Here is a 12,279-nt window from a genome sequence, read left to right as displayed (position 1 = left end):
TCGTGACTGCCATCCGCTGGTTCCCGGTCGCTTCGCGCGTCCCTCCCCCGGTCCGGCACTTTGTGCTCAGCGAATCCGGAGGTTCAGGCAGCGGCTTCCTTCTGTTTCCGTCCCACATGGTCACTCCCGGCCACGACCTCAGCCTCTAGTGCCCAGGCATCGCGTCCGGCCGGAGGAAGGGAGGACGCCCAGACAAGAGGCCCGAGGTCTTGGGGTGGGAGGCTCAAAGGGGATGCAGGGCTGGCAGACCAGGGACTCCTTGGGGGAAGTCTCCACACCCGGCTCCTAGAGTTGCTTCTCTGAACTACACTGAGCTCTGGAGGGATGAGACTACAGCCACAAAATAGAGATCAGTTGCCCACACAGCCCCCTGTCCCGCCGCCAGGTGCACCAAGAAAAGCCTCTTGTAAACAGGGCCGAGTAGTTCCCAGAACAATCTCGGGGTCTTTGGTGGTATAAAGCTTCCTTCTCTGGGCCTCAGTTCACGCTGTGGGGCACAGTAAGCCTACACCCTTAGGCAGAAAACTATGGGGCGGGGAGGGGGGTGCCTGATGAAGTGGCTCAAGTGGTAGAGCACGTGCCTAGCAAGCGTGAGGACCTGAGTTCAAATCTCAGTACAGCTCCACCAAAAAAAAGTTTAAAAAAAAAAACACAAACACCAGTGCCGCCAAAGGAAAAAAAAAAATTAAGTCAGTGAACTCGGAAAATTATGGGGCTGTGCCCCGAAGGTGGCTTTGGGGGCTTCCTCACCTTGCTTTACTTCAAAAGCTAACAGGGCTGGAGGTGTGGCTCAAGTGGTAGAGCACCTGCTTAGCAAGCTGGAGGCCCTGAATTCCATTACTGACAAAAAATAAATAAGTGAAAATTTAAAAATTACTCACCCAAGCTGACACGGCCACCACTGAATCTGTTTCTCCTTCAGCATAGAAGTGAGAACATAACCAAAAAAAAAAGAAATGAGAACACAATCACATAGTTTTTTTTTTTTTGGCAGTACTGGGGTTTGAACTCAGGGTCTCCACCATGTGAGCCACTCCACCAGTCCAACATGATCACATAAAAGTCCAGTTTAGACTGGGTGGCTGGTCTCTGTGGTCACTTCATTGGACATCTTCATAGACCATACAAAAATGACCCACCAGGTGGCAGAGGGAGGTGAGGGGTCCTGGGCATGGCCCTGTTGTTGAACAGGGAGCATTGCAGAGGTTGCCCTGCACAGATAAGATGCTGCCAGGCCAAGGGTAAACTGGGTCCTCAGGCCCCTAGGATGCTGGGACAAGATCCAGAGTCTAACTTAATAGTTGTAGGACTGCTGGTATTATGTCCAGACTGGATAGTGGCCTTGAGGGTTCTTACTTCCTGGGTGTGCTGTAAAGTATAGAATAGTGCCTGTAAAGTGTAGGTTCAACTTCCTAAATTTGGGCTGACAAGTGAAGCCCAAAGAAGGCGTTTAGATTCCACAGCCAGAATCTTGTGTACCACTGGTGTGTCACCCATCCTCTTGCAGTCTCAGTTAATGTACTTTAAAATGAGTTATTCATTTACCAGAGTTTTATGGAGCTCTGCTCTATGTCAGGTTCTAAACAAAAAACCCTAACTACTTCCAGCTGTTGGAACTGAGGCAGGCTAGTAACAGGAAAATAACCCACCATAGGACCCCCTTCTCTCCCTCTCTCTCTCTCTCTCTTTTTTTTTTTCTGGTGGTGCTGGGGTTTAAACCAGGGCCTACACCTTGAGCAACTCTACCAGCCTTTTTTTGTGAGGATAGGGTCTTGCAAACTATTTGCCCAGACTGGCTTCAAACTGTGATCCTCCTGATCTCTGCCTCCTGAGTAGCTAGGATTACAGGCATGAGCCACCAGCGCCTGGCTGGGACTCCCTTCTCTTAAGCAAATAGATACCCCAAGCTAGACTTTTTTTCTACTACTCCCCCAGCACCACCCTGAGCCATCTCTAGAACAATAAATCCCAAGTTGTACGTACCCTGGCAGTCATAAATATCTTTGCAAGAAAGTGTCCAGAGGGTGCTCTGAGCTGGATTTACCTGGTAAAAGGGAGGTCTGCCCCCTTTTGATCTCTCTGGGGACTTAAAGTCCTCTGCTTAAGACCTTATGAATATCGGTGGCATCTCATACAAACAATTAAAGGCTTGGAAATTAGCATAAGCACATGTACAGAACATCCCATGTTATGTGATGAGGTGTGTTAATTAAATCTCCCAGCCATCTGATCACCTTCCTATAAGGACTGCCCAGATTTTCCACTTTACAACATATAAATTGGTCTTTAAAAATATTGGTCAATGCTGTGGTGCTACAGGGCAGGAGCCCACCACCTTTTCTCTTGTGGTGCTTTCTCTTACTCTTTCTTCCCTTTTCTTTCAGTAAAGTTTTGTTACTATTTTGCAATTTGTGTCTCTGTTTAGTTCTTTGTTCAGGTGACATAAGATCTTGGGACCACTCAGCCCAGTAACAGAACTACCAGCTGAGGGTCTAAGTTAGAACAGGGGCTACACACAGTTTGAGCTTACTAAAGTGGTGTGGTTCTTTGCTGCTCCTTAGAAGATAACCCGTCCTATCTATTAGGAGGACAAGGGGGTTGCTACAGTGTTGTGACAGCAAAAATGTGAAGCCTCCTGATTTTATGTCTTTTTCTAGAAGAAATAGGTACTTATTGGAGAAAATGCAGGGAAGGTATATGGGATCACAAAGGTTATAAAGCAAGAAGGCCCATACCCCCAAGACACAGTCTGGTTGACTTGAATGCCAGAACTACTTCCCTTGTGGGCTCTCTTTTGCATTCTGTTTCCACTTGGCAACCTCAGTGTGGAGTCTTGGATCCCTCAGGCTTAGTGGAAACTGAATGGGGTGGGAAAGGGATGAGGCTCTTTAACAGGGTCATGGGGTGAGGAGAAGGGGCAGATTTCAGGTCTTGCTAAGTGATTGGCCTTTTAACCTAGACAGATGGGGCTGGGGATGCAGGCCAGTCCATCTGCTGGGTTTCTGTCTGGACACCTGGCCCTTGAGGAAGGGAAGGGGGAATGTCTCTAACTTGAGTCAGAACATGTAGGCTCCTGTGTCTAGAAGTCAAGTCCAGCCATGGAGTTTCAAATACCTGGCCAGTTTCCCAAAGAGGAAAATGCCTATGCTGCTTAGAGCAGCCAGGGGAGCTTGTGAAAACTGAAGTCAGGCTTTGTCCCTCCCCTGCTTAGACCCCTCCGTGGTTACTGTGTCATTCACAGGAAAAGTGTACCATGGCCTGCTGGATCCCCTGGGTATGGCCCCATCACCCTTCAGCCTCCTCATGACTTTTGCACTTGCAAAAGTCTCTCCCAACCTGCTGGTGTGGAGGTGTGGCTCAAGTGGTAGAGTGCCTGCCTAGCAAGCATGAGGCCCTGAGTTCAAACTCCAGTACTGAAAAAAACAAAACAAAAAAACCCTGCTTTTCACCGAAAGATATCAAGCCAAGCTCTGCCTTGAATCACACTTTTTCCATGAGGCCTCCTCTGACCACTCTATTTACTGTATCTTTTGTTGTTTTTGTTTTGAGACAGGATCTTGCTTTGTAGTCCAGACTGGCCTCAAACTCACAGGCACTGTAGTACTTAAACCACGTCCCAAGCCCTTTTTTGCTTTATTTTTCTGGTGGGGTTTTATGTTTTTCCCTGGGGCTAGCCTCAGACCATAATCCTCCTACCTACAGCCTTCTTAGCAACTGGGATCACTTGTGCTTATTGACATGGAGAATCACTAACTTTTTGCCAACGCTGACCTTCAACTGTGATCCTCCCAATCTCTGCCTCCAGAGTAACTAGGATTGCAAGCATTAGGCACCGCACCTGACTGTTCTCAGAGTCTTGTCCTACTGCCTCTGCCTCTTGAGCTACTGAAGACATGAAGAGCAAGTAGAGTTAGCAGCACCTTTGTGACTAGGGGACTGTGGTTCTCTAAGAGGGCCGCACATATTTGAATCACCTGGGGAGCTCGACGCCACACGAAATTTCATTTCATCAGCCTGTAGAGTAGCCCGCTCACTGGGACGTTTCAGGGCACCCCAGGTATCTCGCCACGTGTACCAGAGGCTGGAGGGAGTGGTGAATAAAGAGTATGGCTAAGGGTACAGGGTTTCTTTCAGGAGTGATAAAAGTGTTCTGAAACTAGGCAGTGGTGTTGGTTGCATGACTTTGTGGGTATATTTTAAAACACTGAATTGCACACCACAAAATAATTTTGTAGTATATGATTACGTTCCTATATAAAACATCACAACAGAGCCAGGCGCACGCAGTTAGCCGAAAGTGGCTGGGAAACGCTGGCCCTTTCAGGGTCGGACTCCTCGGAAGCCTTATTAGGCGCAAGAACTATCAATAATCTTTCTGGCCAATCTGCCGCCTTGCTGCGCCTAGTGGGTGGGATGGCAAGTCCTTCCTGGACGCCATCTTGACGACACAGGTCGAACCTCACTGGGGCGGGAGTGGGGGAGGGGGGGGAATCGGCTGCCTTTGCTGCCGTGACAACCAGTTTTCCTACTCTCACATCTTACAGCTAGCATCAAAGTGGGACGCAGCGGAACTACATTTCCCAGCAGCCCTCGCGCGGGCTCTTGCCCTTCCGTGCAGCGGTCCCAAAACCTCAGTGCCACAGACGCCTGGAGGAGGCGAAAGGAAAGCTGGGCGCTGTGTGCGCGTCGGGGACCAGGAGACCCGTGGGGGCTGCCTCCAGCGAGTAAGTGGTATTCTGTTCGTACTGCCAACCAGACCGTCAAGCCTGGGGTCCTTTAGGCACTTAGTACGCCTTCACCACCCCCGAGCGCTGGATCCAGGCGGAGGCATAAAGCAGCGCACTTCCGGTCCGTTTGTTCTGGTCGGGATGGACCATAGTGCTCTGGTCCTTCAGTTCCGGAGAGGTTTGCGGGCTGTAATTCTGGTTTCTGCGTCTGCTGTTGTAAATGGGAGACAGAGGTCCACGAGGGGAGGCCTACGCCTCTCGGAACCAAACCCATCTCCTTACAGTAGCCTACGCTGTCCCCCCTTCTGTCTCCAGTCCCGCTTCCTGACTTGCACTTGCTGTTTCCCTTCCTAGTTGCCACCTGGCGGCTCTTCGTTTTTTTGTTTCTTTTTGGTGTGTGTGGGTGGGGGGCCTCAACTGAGGGCCTACCCCTGGATCCACTCCAGCCCGTTTTTGTGACGGGTTGTTTGAGATAAGGTCTCGCGAACTATTTTGCCCGGGCTGGCTTCGAACCGCGATCTTCCTGATCTCTGCCTCCTGAGTAGCTGAGATTACAGGCGTGAGCCATGGGCGCCCAGCTGTGGCTCCGCTTCAGATTCGGCTCCAATGTTCCCACCTCAAAAAGGCTGGAGCCAGCCGCCGCCTTCCTCGCCCACGTTGTGGAGCTGCTCGCAGTTGGATGTTCTTCATGTCTTTTTCTCCTAAAATGTCTCCTTGTTCGTTTTTTCTCTGCACTCACCTCATGTGTCCTGTTTTATTATTATTTTTTTTTTCGTGCATGCTAGGCAAACGCTCAACAACCGAGCTACATGCCCAGCCCAGGCCTGTGTGTTGAAGGTTGCTTTTCCATGAGGCCCAACCCGGAAGGATGGAGGTTTCATGGAGAGAACAAGCAGAGAATGGAGTCGTGCCTGCAGGTTGAGTACATTCTTCTTGCCCTACTGTGTCGTGCACAGCTGTCGCCACCGCGTGTACCTTGTACAATAGGACAGACAGGAACTGTCAGTGGGAATGAGGTTGTCCTGTGACACAGAGAGGTGAAGCCACCTCGAATTGGGCACCCTGCCACACCTCAAACCCACCCTGCATATCCTCTTGGGTTGACAAGACCTCACTGAGCAGCGTCCAGATTCCTTGAGGGAGTTGAAAACACTAAACTTCTTGTGTATACCCTTGCCCATTGGCTCTGCAAGGCTCAGCCTTGGACACCTTAATTTCTCAGGTCCCCTGTGCCCTAAGGTGGTTGCTCTGCAATCTGCCCTCAACACCAGCAACCCTGGGAACAGTTTGAAACGATTGGCATGGAAAAGGTGTATGCTATTCCTAGCCAGAGCAATTAGGCAAGAAGAAGGAATAAAAGGAATACAAATAGGTAAGGAAACTGTCAAAATATCCCTATTTGCAGACGACATGATCCTATACCTTAAAGACCCAAAAAATTCTACTCAGAAGCTTCTAGACATCATCAATAGCTATAGCAAGGTAGCAGGATATAAAATCAACATAGAAAAATCATTAGCATTTCTATACACTAACAATGAGCAAACTGAAAAAGAATGTATGAAAACAATTCCATTTACAATAGCCTCAAAAAAAATCAAATACCTAGGTGTAACCCTAACAAAAGATGTGACAGACCTCTACAAGGAAAACTATACACTTCTGAAGAAAGAGATTGAGGAAGACTATAGAAAGTGGAGAGATCTCCCATGCTCATGGATTGGTAGAATCAACATAGTAAAAATGTCGATACTCCCAAAAGTAATCACATGTTTAATGCAATTCCCATCAAAATTCCAATGACATTTATCAAAGAGATTGAAAAATCTACCTTAAATTTATATGGAAACACAAGAGGCCACGAATAGCCAAGGCAATATTCAGTCAAAAGAACAATGCAGGAGGTATCACAATACCTGACTTCAAAGTATATTACAAAGGAATAACAATAAAAACAGCATGGTACTGGCACAAAAACAGACATGAAGACCAGTGGAACAGAATAGAGGACCCAGATATGAAGGCACACAACTATAACCAACTTGTCTTTGACAAAGGAGCTAAAAATATACAATGGAGAAATAGCAGCCTCTTAACAAAAACTGCTGGGAAAACTGGTTAGCAGTCTGCAAAAAACTGAAACTAGATCCATGTATATCACCCTATACCCAGATTAACTCAAAATGGATCAAGGATCTTAATATCAGACCCCAAACTCTAAAGATGATACAGGAAAGAGTAGGAAATACTCTGGAGTTAGTAGGTATAGGTAAGAACTTTCTCAATGAAACCCCAGCAGCACAGCAACTAAGAGGTAGCATAGATAAATGGGACCTCATAAAGCTAAAAAGCTTCTGTTCATCAAAAGAAATGGTCTCTAAACTGAAGAGAACACCCACAGAGTGGGAGAAAATATTTGCCAGCTACACATCAGACAAAGGACTGATAACCAGAATATATAGGGAACTTAAAAAACTAAATTCTCCCAAAACTAATGAACCAATAAAGAAAGGGCAAGTGAACTAAACAGAACTTTCTCAAAAGAAGAAATTCAAATGGCCAGAAAACACATGAAAAAATACTCACCATCTCTAGCAATAAAGGAAATGCAAATTAAAACCACGCTAAGATTCCACCTCACCCCTGTTAGAATAACCATCATCAGCAACACCACCAACAACAGGTGTTGGCGAGGATTCAGGGAAAAAGGAACCCTCTTACACTGTTGGTGGGGATGTAGACTAGTACAACCACTCTGGAAAAAAATTTTGAGGCTACTTAAAAAGCTAGACATTAATCTACCATTTGATCCAGCAATACCACTCTTGGGGATATACCCAAAAGACTGTGACACAGGTTACTCCAGAGGCACCTGCACACCCATGTTTATTGTGGACTATTCACAATAGCCAAGTTATGGAAACAGCCAAGATGCCCCACCACTGACGAATGGATTAAGAATATGTGTTATCTATACACAATGGAATGTTATGCAGCCACGAAGAAGAATGAAATGTTATCATTCGCTGGTAAATGGATGGAATTGGAGAACATCATTCTGAGTGAGGTTAGCCTGGCCCAAAAGACCAAAAATTGTATGTTCTCCCTCATATGTGGACATTAGATCAAGGGCAAACACAACAATGGGATTAGACTATGAGCACATGATAAAAGCAAGAGCACACAAGGGAGGGGTGAGGATAGGTAAGACACCTGAAAAATTAGCTAGCATTTGTTGCCCTTAATGCAGAGAAACTAAACCAGATACCTTAAATGCAAGTGAGGCCAATAGGAAAAGGGGAACAGGTACTAGAGAAAAGGTTAGATCAAAAAGAATTAGCCTAGAAGGTAACACCCACGCACAGGAAATCAATGTGAGTCAATGCCCTGTATAGCTATCCTTATCTCAACCAGCAAAAACCCTTGTTCCTTCCTATTATTGCTTATACTCTCTCTACAACAAAATTAGAAATAAGGGCAAAATAGTTTCTGCTGGGTATTGAAGGGGTTGGGGGGAGAGGGAGGGGGTGGGGCAGGGGGGAGAAATGAACCAAGCCTTGTATGCACATATGAATAATAAAAGAAAAAAAAACAAATAAATAGAAAAAAAAAAAAGAAAAGGTGTATGCTCACCTGTAGCAAACAGGAGGTCACTGTCGTCCTGGGACAGCTATAATGTAGGGCTGGGGCAGGCTCCCCAGCTCTAGGGACCTGGAAGCCCAGATTATTCTTGCCATGCATAGCCTCAATGCTTGGGCCATGGCCAGAGAATATCCTGGTATGTGTGGAGTAGTTAGATGGTGAAGGCTGGGAGCGGGGGCCTGTTTTTGGTGCTGGGAGGCAGGTTCTTTCAGAAGTAGAGGGCAGAGGAGCCACCCATGTCAGCAGGGCATCTAGGAAGTTTCCTGGAAATGCTCTGTATATGTGGCTAACAGACATCTCCCAGCCCCCGACTTCTCATGAGTTCAAGGTCCTTTCCTGCCAGGTGGAGGCTGCTGCTCTTCCAGCAACAACTGGCTTCCTTCTGACCTTCTGTCCAGGCAGGGCACAGTCATTTTGACTTCCCATTACAAGGGATCAGGTGAATCCTCCCCATGACCCACCTACTTTTTATCAGGGGTGCTGGAGCAGTCACTAACAGTTTATTAGTTGTCTGTGACTGATTGCCACACTGGTAATTACCAAAACTGTGTGACCTTAAAAGAAAGAGGCACCTGGTAGCCTGGTGTGGTGGCATACACCTGTAATCCTAGCACTCAGGAGGCTGAGGCAGGAGGATCTTCAGTTCCAGGCCAGCCTGAGCTGTATAGTGAGACTCTGTCTTAAAAAAAGTGGGGGGGGGGCGGCTAGTGGAGTGGCTCAAGTAGTAAAAGCCCCTGTCTAGCAAGTGTGAAGCCCTGAGTTCAAACCCCAGTGCTGCCTCCCCCCGCCGCCCCCCCCCAAAAAAAGGCACCTGGTTGAACAAAACACTGTTATTGAGAGCTTAAGATTTTTGATGTGAAAATTGTGCTTGGTGTTCTGGTATACAGTTGGCTGTGTGGGAGAAGTTCTGTAAGCAACAAGAACCTAGAGGAATTCTGTTTTTTTATCCATGGCCTCTTATAGTCAGTTTTAAGATTCTTGGGAACTGTCAATGATGAGGAATGCAAGTCATCCTCCACTTCTTCCTCCTTTCCCTTTTTCAAACATTTACAGATGGACTGCTCACCCAGGAGACTTGTATTTGTACATGTGTATTTTAACTTTGATCACTGTGTCTTAAAAGTCATAAATGCACTGACATTATGATTCCAGTGTGATGACACAGGGTTTGTTTTAGCCTCTTTTTCCGTATTTGTGACTTTTTTTCCAACAAGGACAAACTTAGGCTTCATGCACTTCAGTCTTCTCACTCCTTTATTCAGTTTCCCTAGTTTCCCTGTCTGACATCAGTCTGTTTACCAGGTGGGCCTTCAAGGGTAGACTCCTCCATGTTTGTTGGGTACACATTGTAGTTTTCTTCCCTGTTCTGCACATCAGGAGCTTTTCCCTAGTGAGACTATCTGAGCTGTTTATACTTCAGTTCCAGACTAACAATTTGTTCAACCTACACTGCATCTTGATCCATACTCTGTTTTCTCAGTGAACTGTGAGCAGCTCAGAAAAGGCCTCTTTGGTGTGCAGTATAAAAAAAAGATAGATATGACCTAGTTCCCAGAACCTTTACATAGCAAGGGATGAGGAGTTGTGATCAATTTATGGATCTTGAGATGGCAAGGTTATTCTGGATTATTTCTGGTGGACCTAGTATAATCACAAGTGTCCTTATATGAGAGGTACAAAGCTAGGTATGGTAGTATATTCCTATAATTCCAGCTACTAGGGAGCAGAAGTATTGAGTTTGAGGCCTACCCAGTCAAGGTAGCTAGACCTTGTCTCAAAAACAAACAAAAGTGCTGTGGGAATAGCTCAAGTTGTAGTGTACTTGAAGTTCTGGGTTCAGTCTCCAGTACTGCAAAACAAAACAGAGCAAAAAAGGCAGAGAGCCAGAGTTCTGTAAGGAGAGGTGATAGCAGACCCAGAACGTGAGAGATTTGAAGATGCTTCATTGTTGGCTTTAAAAATGGAAGACAGGACCAAGAGACAAAGTTTTCTACAAGCTGGAAAAATCAAGTAAACAAATTCTCCCCTAGTGCGTCCAGAAGGAGCCAACACTACCAAAACCTTGATTTAGTACTTTTGACCTCGAGAACTGTGAGATGATAAATTTGCATTGATCTAAGCTACTAAAATTTATGGCAATTTGTTACACCATCAGAAGGAAACTCATAGTACTACAGTGGAACCTGAAAATAGTGATAGCAAGCAACAGGCCTTCCCAGTGTCCTCACTTGCAGGGATGGTGAGGGTTGCTAGGCCCCATGCTTCTGTTTGTTTATAGTTATACCTACTTTGTAGATGAGGCTGCTGTTTCTGAGAGAGCCATGCTTACCTGGTCCAAGTGGGGAAGGGCAGGCCCAGTGTTGGACCCTGTGACATTGTCCTCCTGACTAGGCTCTTAGGTTCCAGGTGAGTCCTGTTTTACACCTCCCAGAAGAGATGGATGGGGGCAGGCAGGTGAATGGGGTCAGGCCTTGCCAAGGCAGGGAGCCAGGAGTATTGAGGGCACTGAGCTTGCCTCTGGAGGACTAGGGGCCAGGAGGGGAGGTAGGCTTCTGAAGAGTGCCAGCCCAGCATTTGGGGTGTGCCGGTTGTGGGTGCTGGGGGCGGGGCACTGCTCGGCTGCCAAGCTAGGGGTGACTTGGGAGTAGGAAGAGAGGAAAGGTGGAATCTGGGTGGTAGCTGGGGCATGGCAGACACCTCAAAAAGGGACAGGAGGGACTTGTTCCAGGATTCTCATGGCTGACAGAGCTGAGGGCTGCCCAGTAGGGCCATCTGTGGACTGGTCATTCTTTGGCCTAGTTTCCCACTTCTCCCAACCTGGAACCTGCCAACCTCTATTTCTTTGTTTCTCCAGAACCACTATTCAGGATCAGTGTTGCAGCCTGGCCTCAGGATGGAGGCTCCAGCTCAGGAGGCAGAGCAGGGAGGAATCCCCAAGGCTGATCCAAGGGAGGAGGGGCACCTCCAAGAGGATGGAGCTGGTGGGTGCCCCACTTACCATGAGGACCTGTGCAGAGGGATGACTGGTGGCAGGAAGACTCCCCCAGGCTGCAGCTCACAGTTCTGCAGCCTGAATTGAGCCCCAGCTCTGGGACCCATCACAGAACTGGAGCTGGACCTCTGGTACAGGAGCATTACAGCCCCGCTTCCTCTCAGGACCCCGACCTGGTCACTTCTCTGGGGCCACATGCAGGGGAGGGCCCCTGTCAGAGCCCACCTGGTGCCAGGTCTTCCCTGGCACAACATCACAGAGCATCTCGCAGGGAAAAGTCCCCTGTTTGTGACCACCGCGGTGATCATGTATTGCTTGGGGGCTGCTCCTGGGCACAGCTGCACGATGTCCCAAAGGACTGTCAGCTCTGCCAACTGGGGGCGGAGGTCCAGAACTGCCAGAGGAACCTGCCATTGACCTCCTTCCAATGGAGCTCCTCTGTGGGGCAGCCCTGTGCATGCAACTCCAGCGAGGCTTTCACCTGGAGAGCCCTGCTGGCCCTGCTGTGGAGCCCCACCCATGTGCCAATGCCTCCAGCTCCTCAGCCCAGCGGCTGTATGCATGTTCCAAGTGTGGCCAGTCCTTCAACCAGTGCTCCAACATCAATGAGCACCAGAAGCGTCACATGGACCATGTCGCACCCTGACCTCGACCCACACTTGAGCTGAATGTTGTGAGGATGGGTCAGCTCAGCCAGCCACCTGGTGGTGGCTGACCCAGGGCCCTGAGGTGGAGTCCTGGAGGTGTAAATTCACTGTCCCTGGTCCTGCCCTAGTGGGCTGCACGTGAGAGTGTTGAGCGTGCTGGGACTCAAAGGAAGTCACCAGTCATGGCCAGAAATAGGATCCCATCTACAGCTGGTATTCTGTTGATTCCCTGGGTCTGGCTGGGACATGTTTCAGTGTTTCTTGACCTAAG

The sequence above is a fragment of the Castor canadensis genome, chromosome 16 (assembly GCF_047511655.1).
Source record: "Castor canadensis chromosome 16, mCasCan1.hap1v2, whole genome shotgun sequence".
Taxonomy (NCBI): Eukaryota; Metazoa; Chordata; class Mammalia; order Rodentia; family Castoridae; genus Castor; species Castor canadensis.
Note: the sequence above shows the minus strand (reverse complement) of the source record.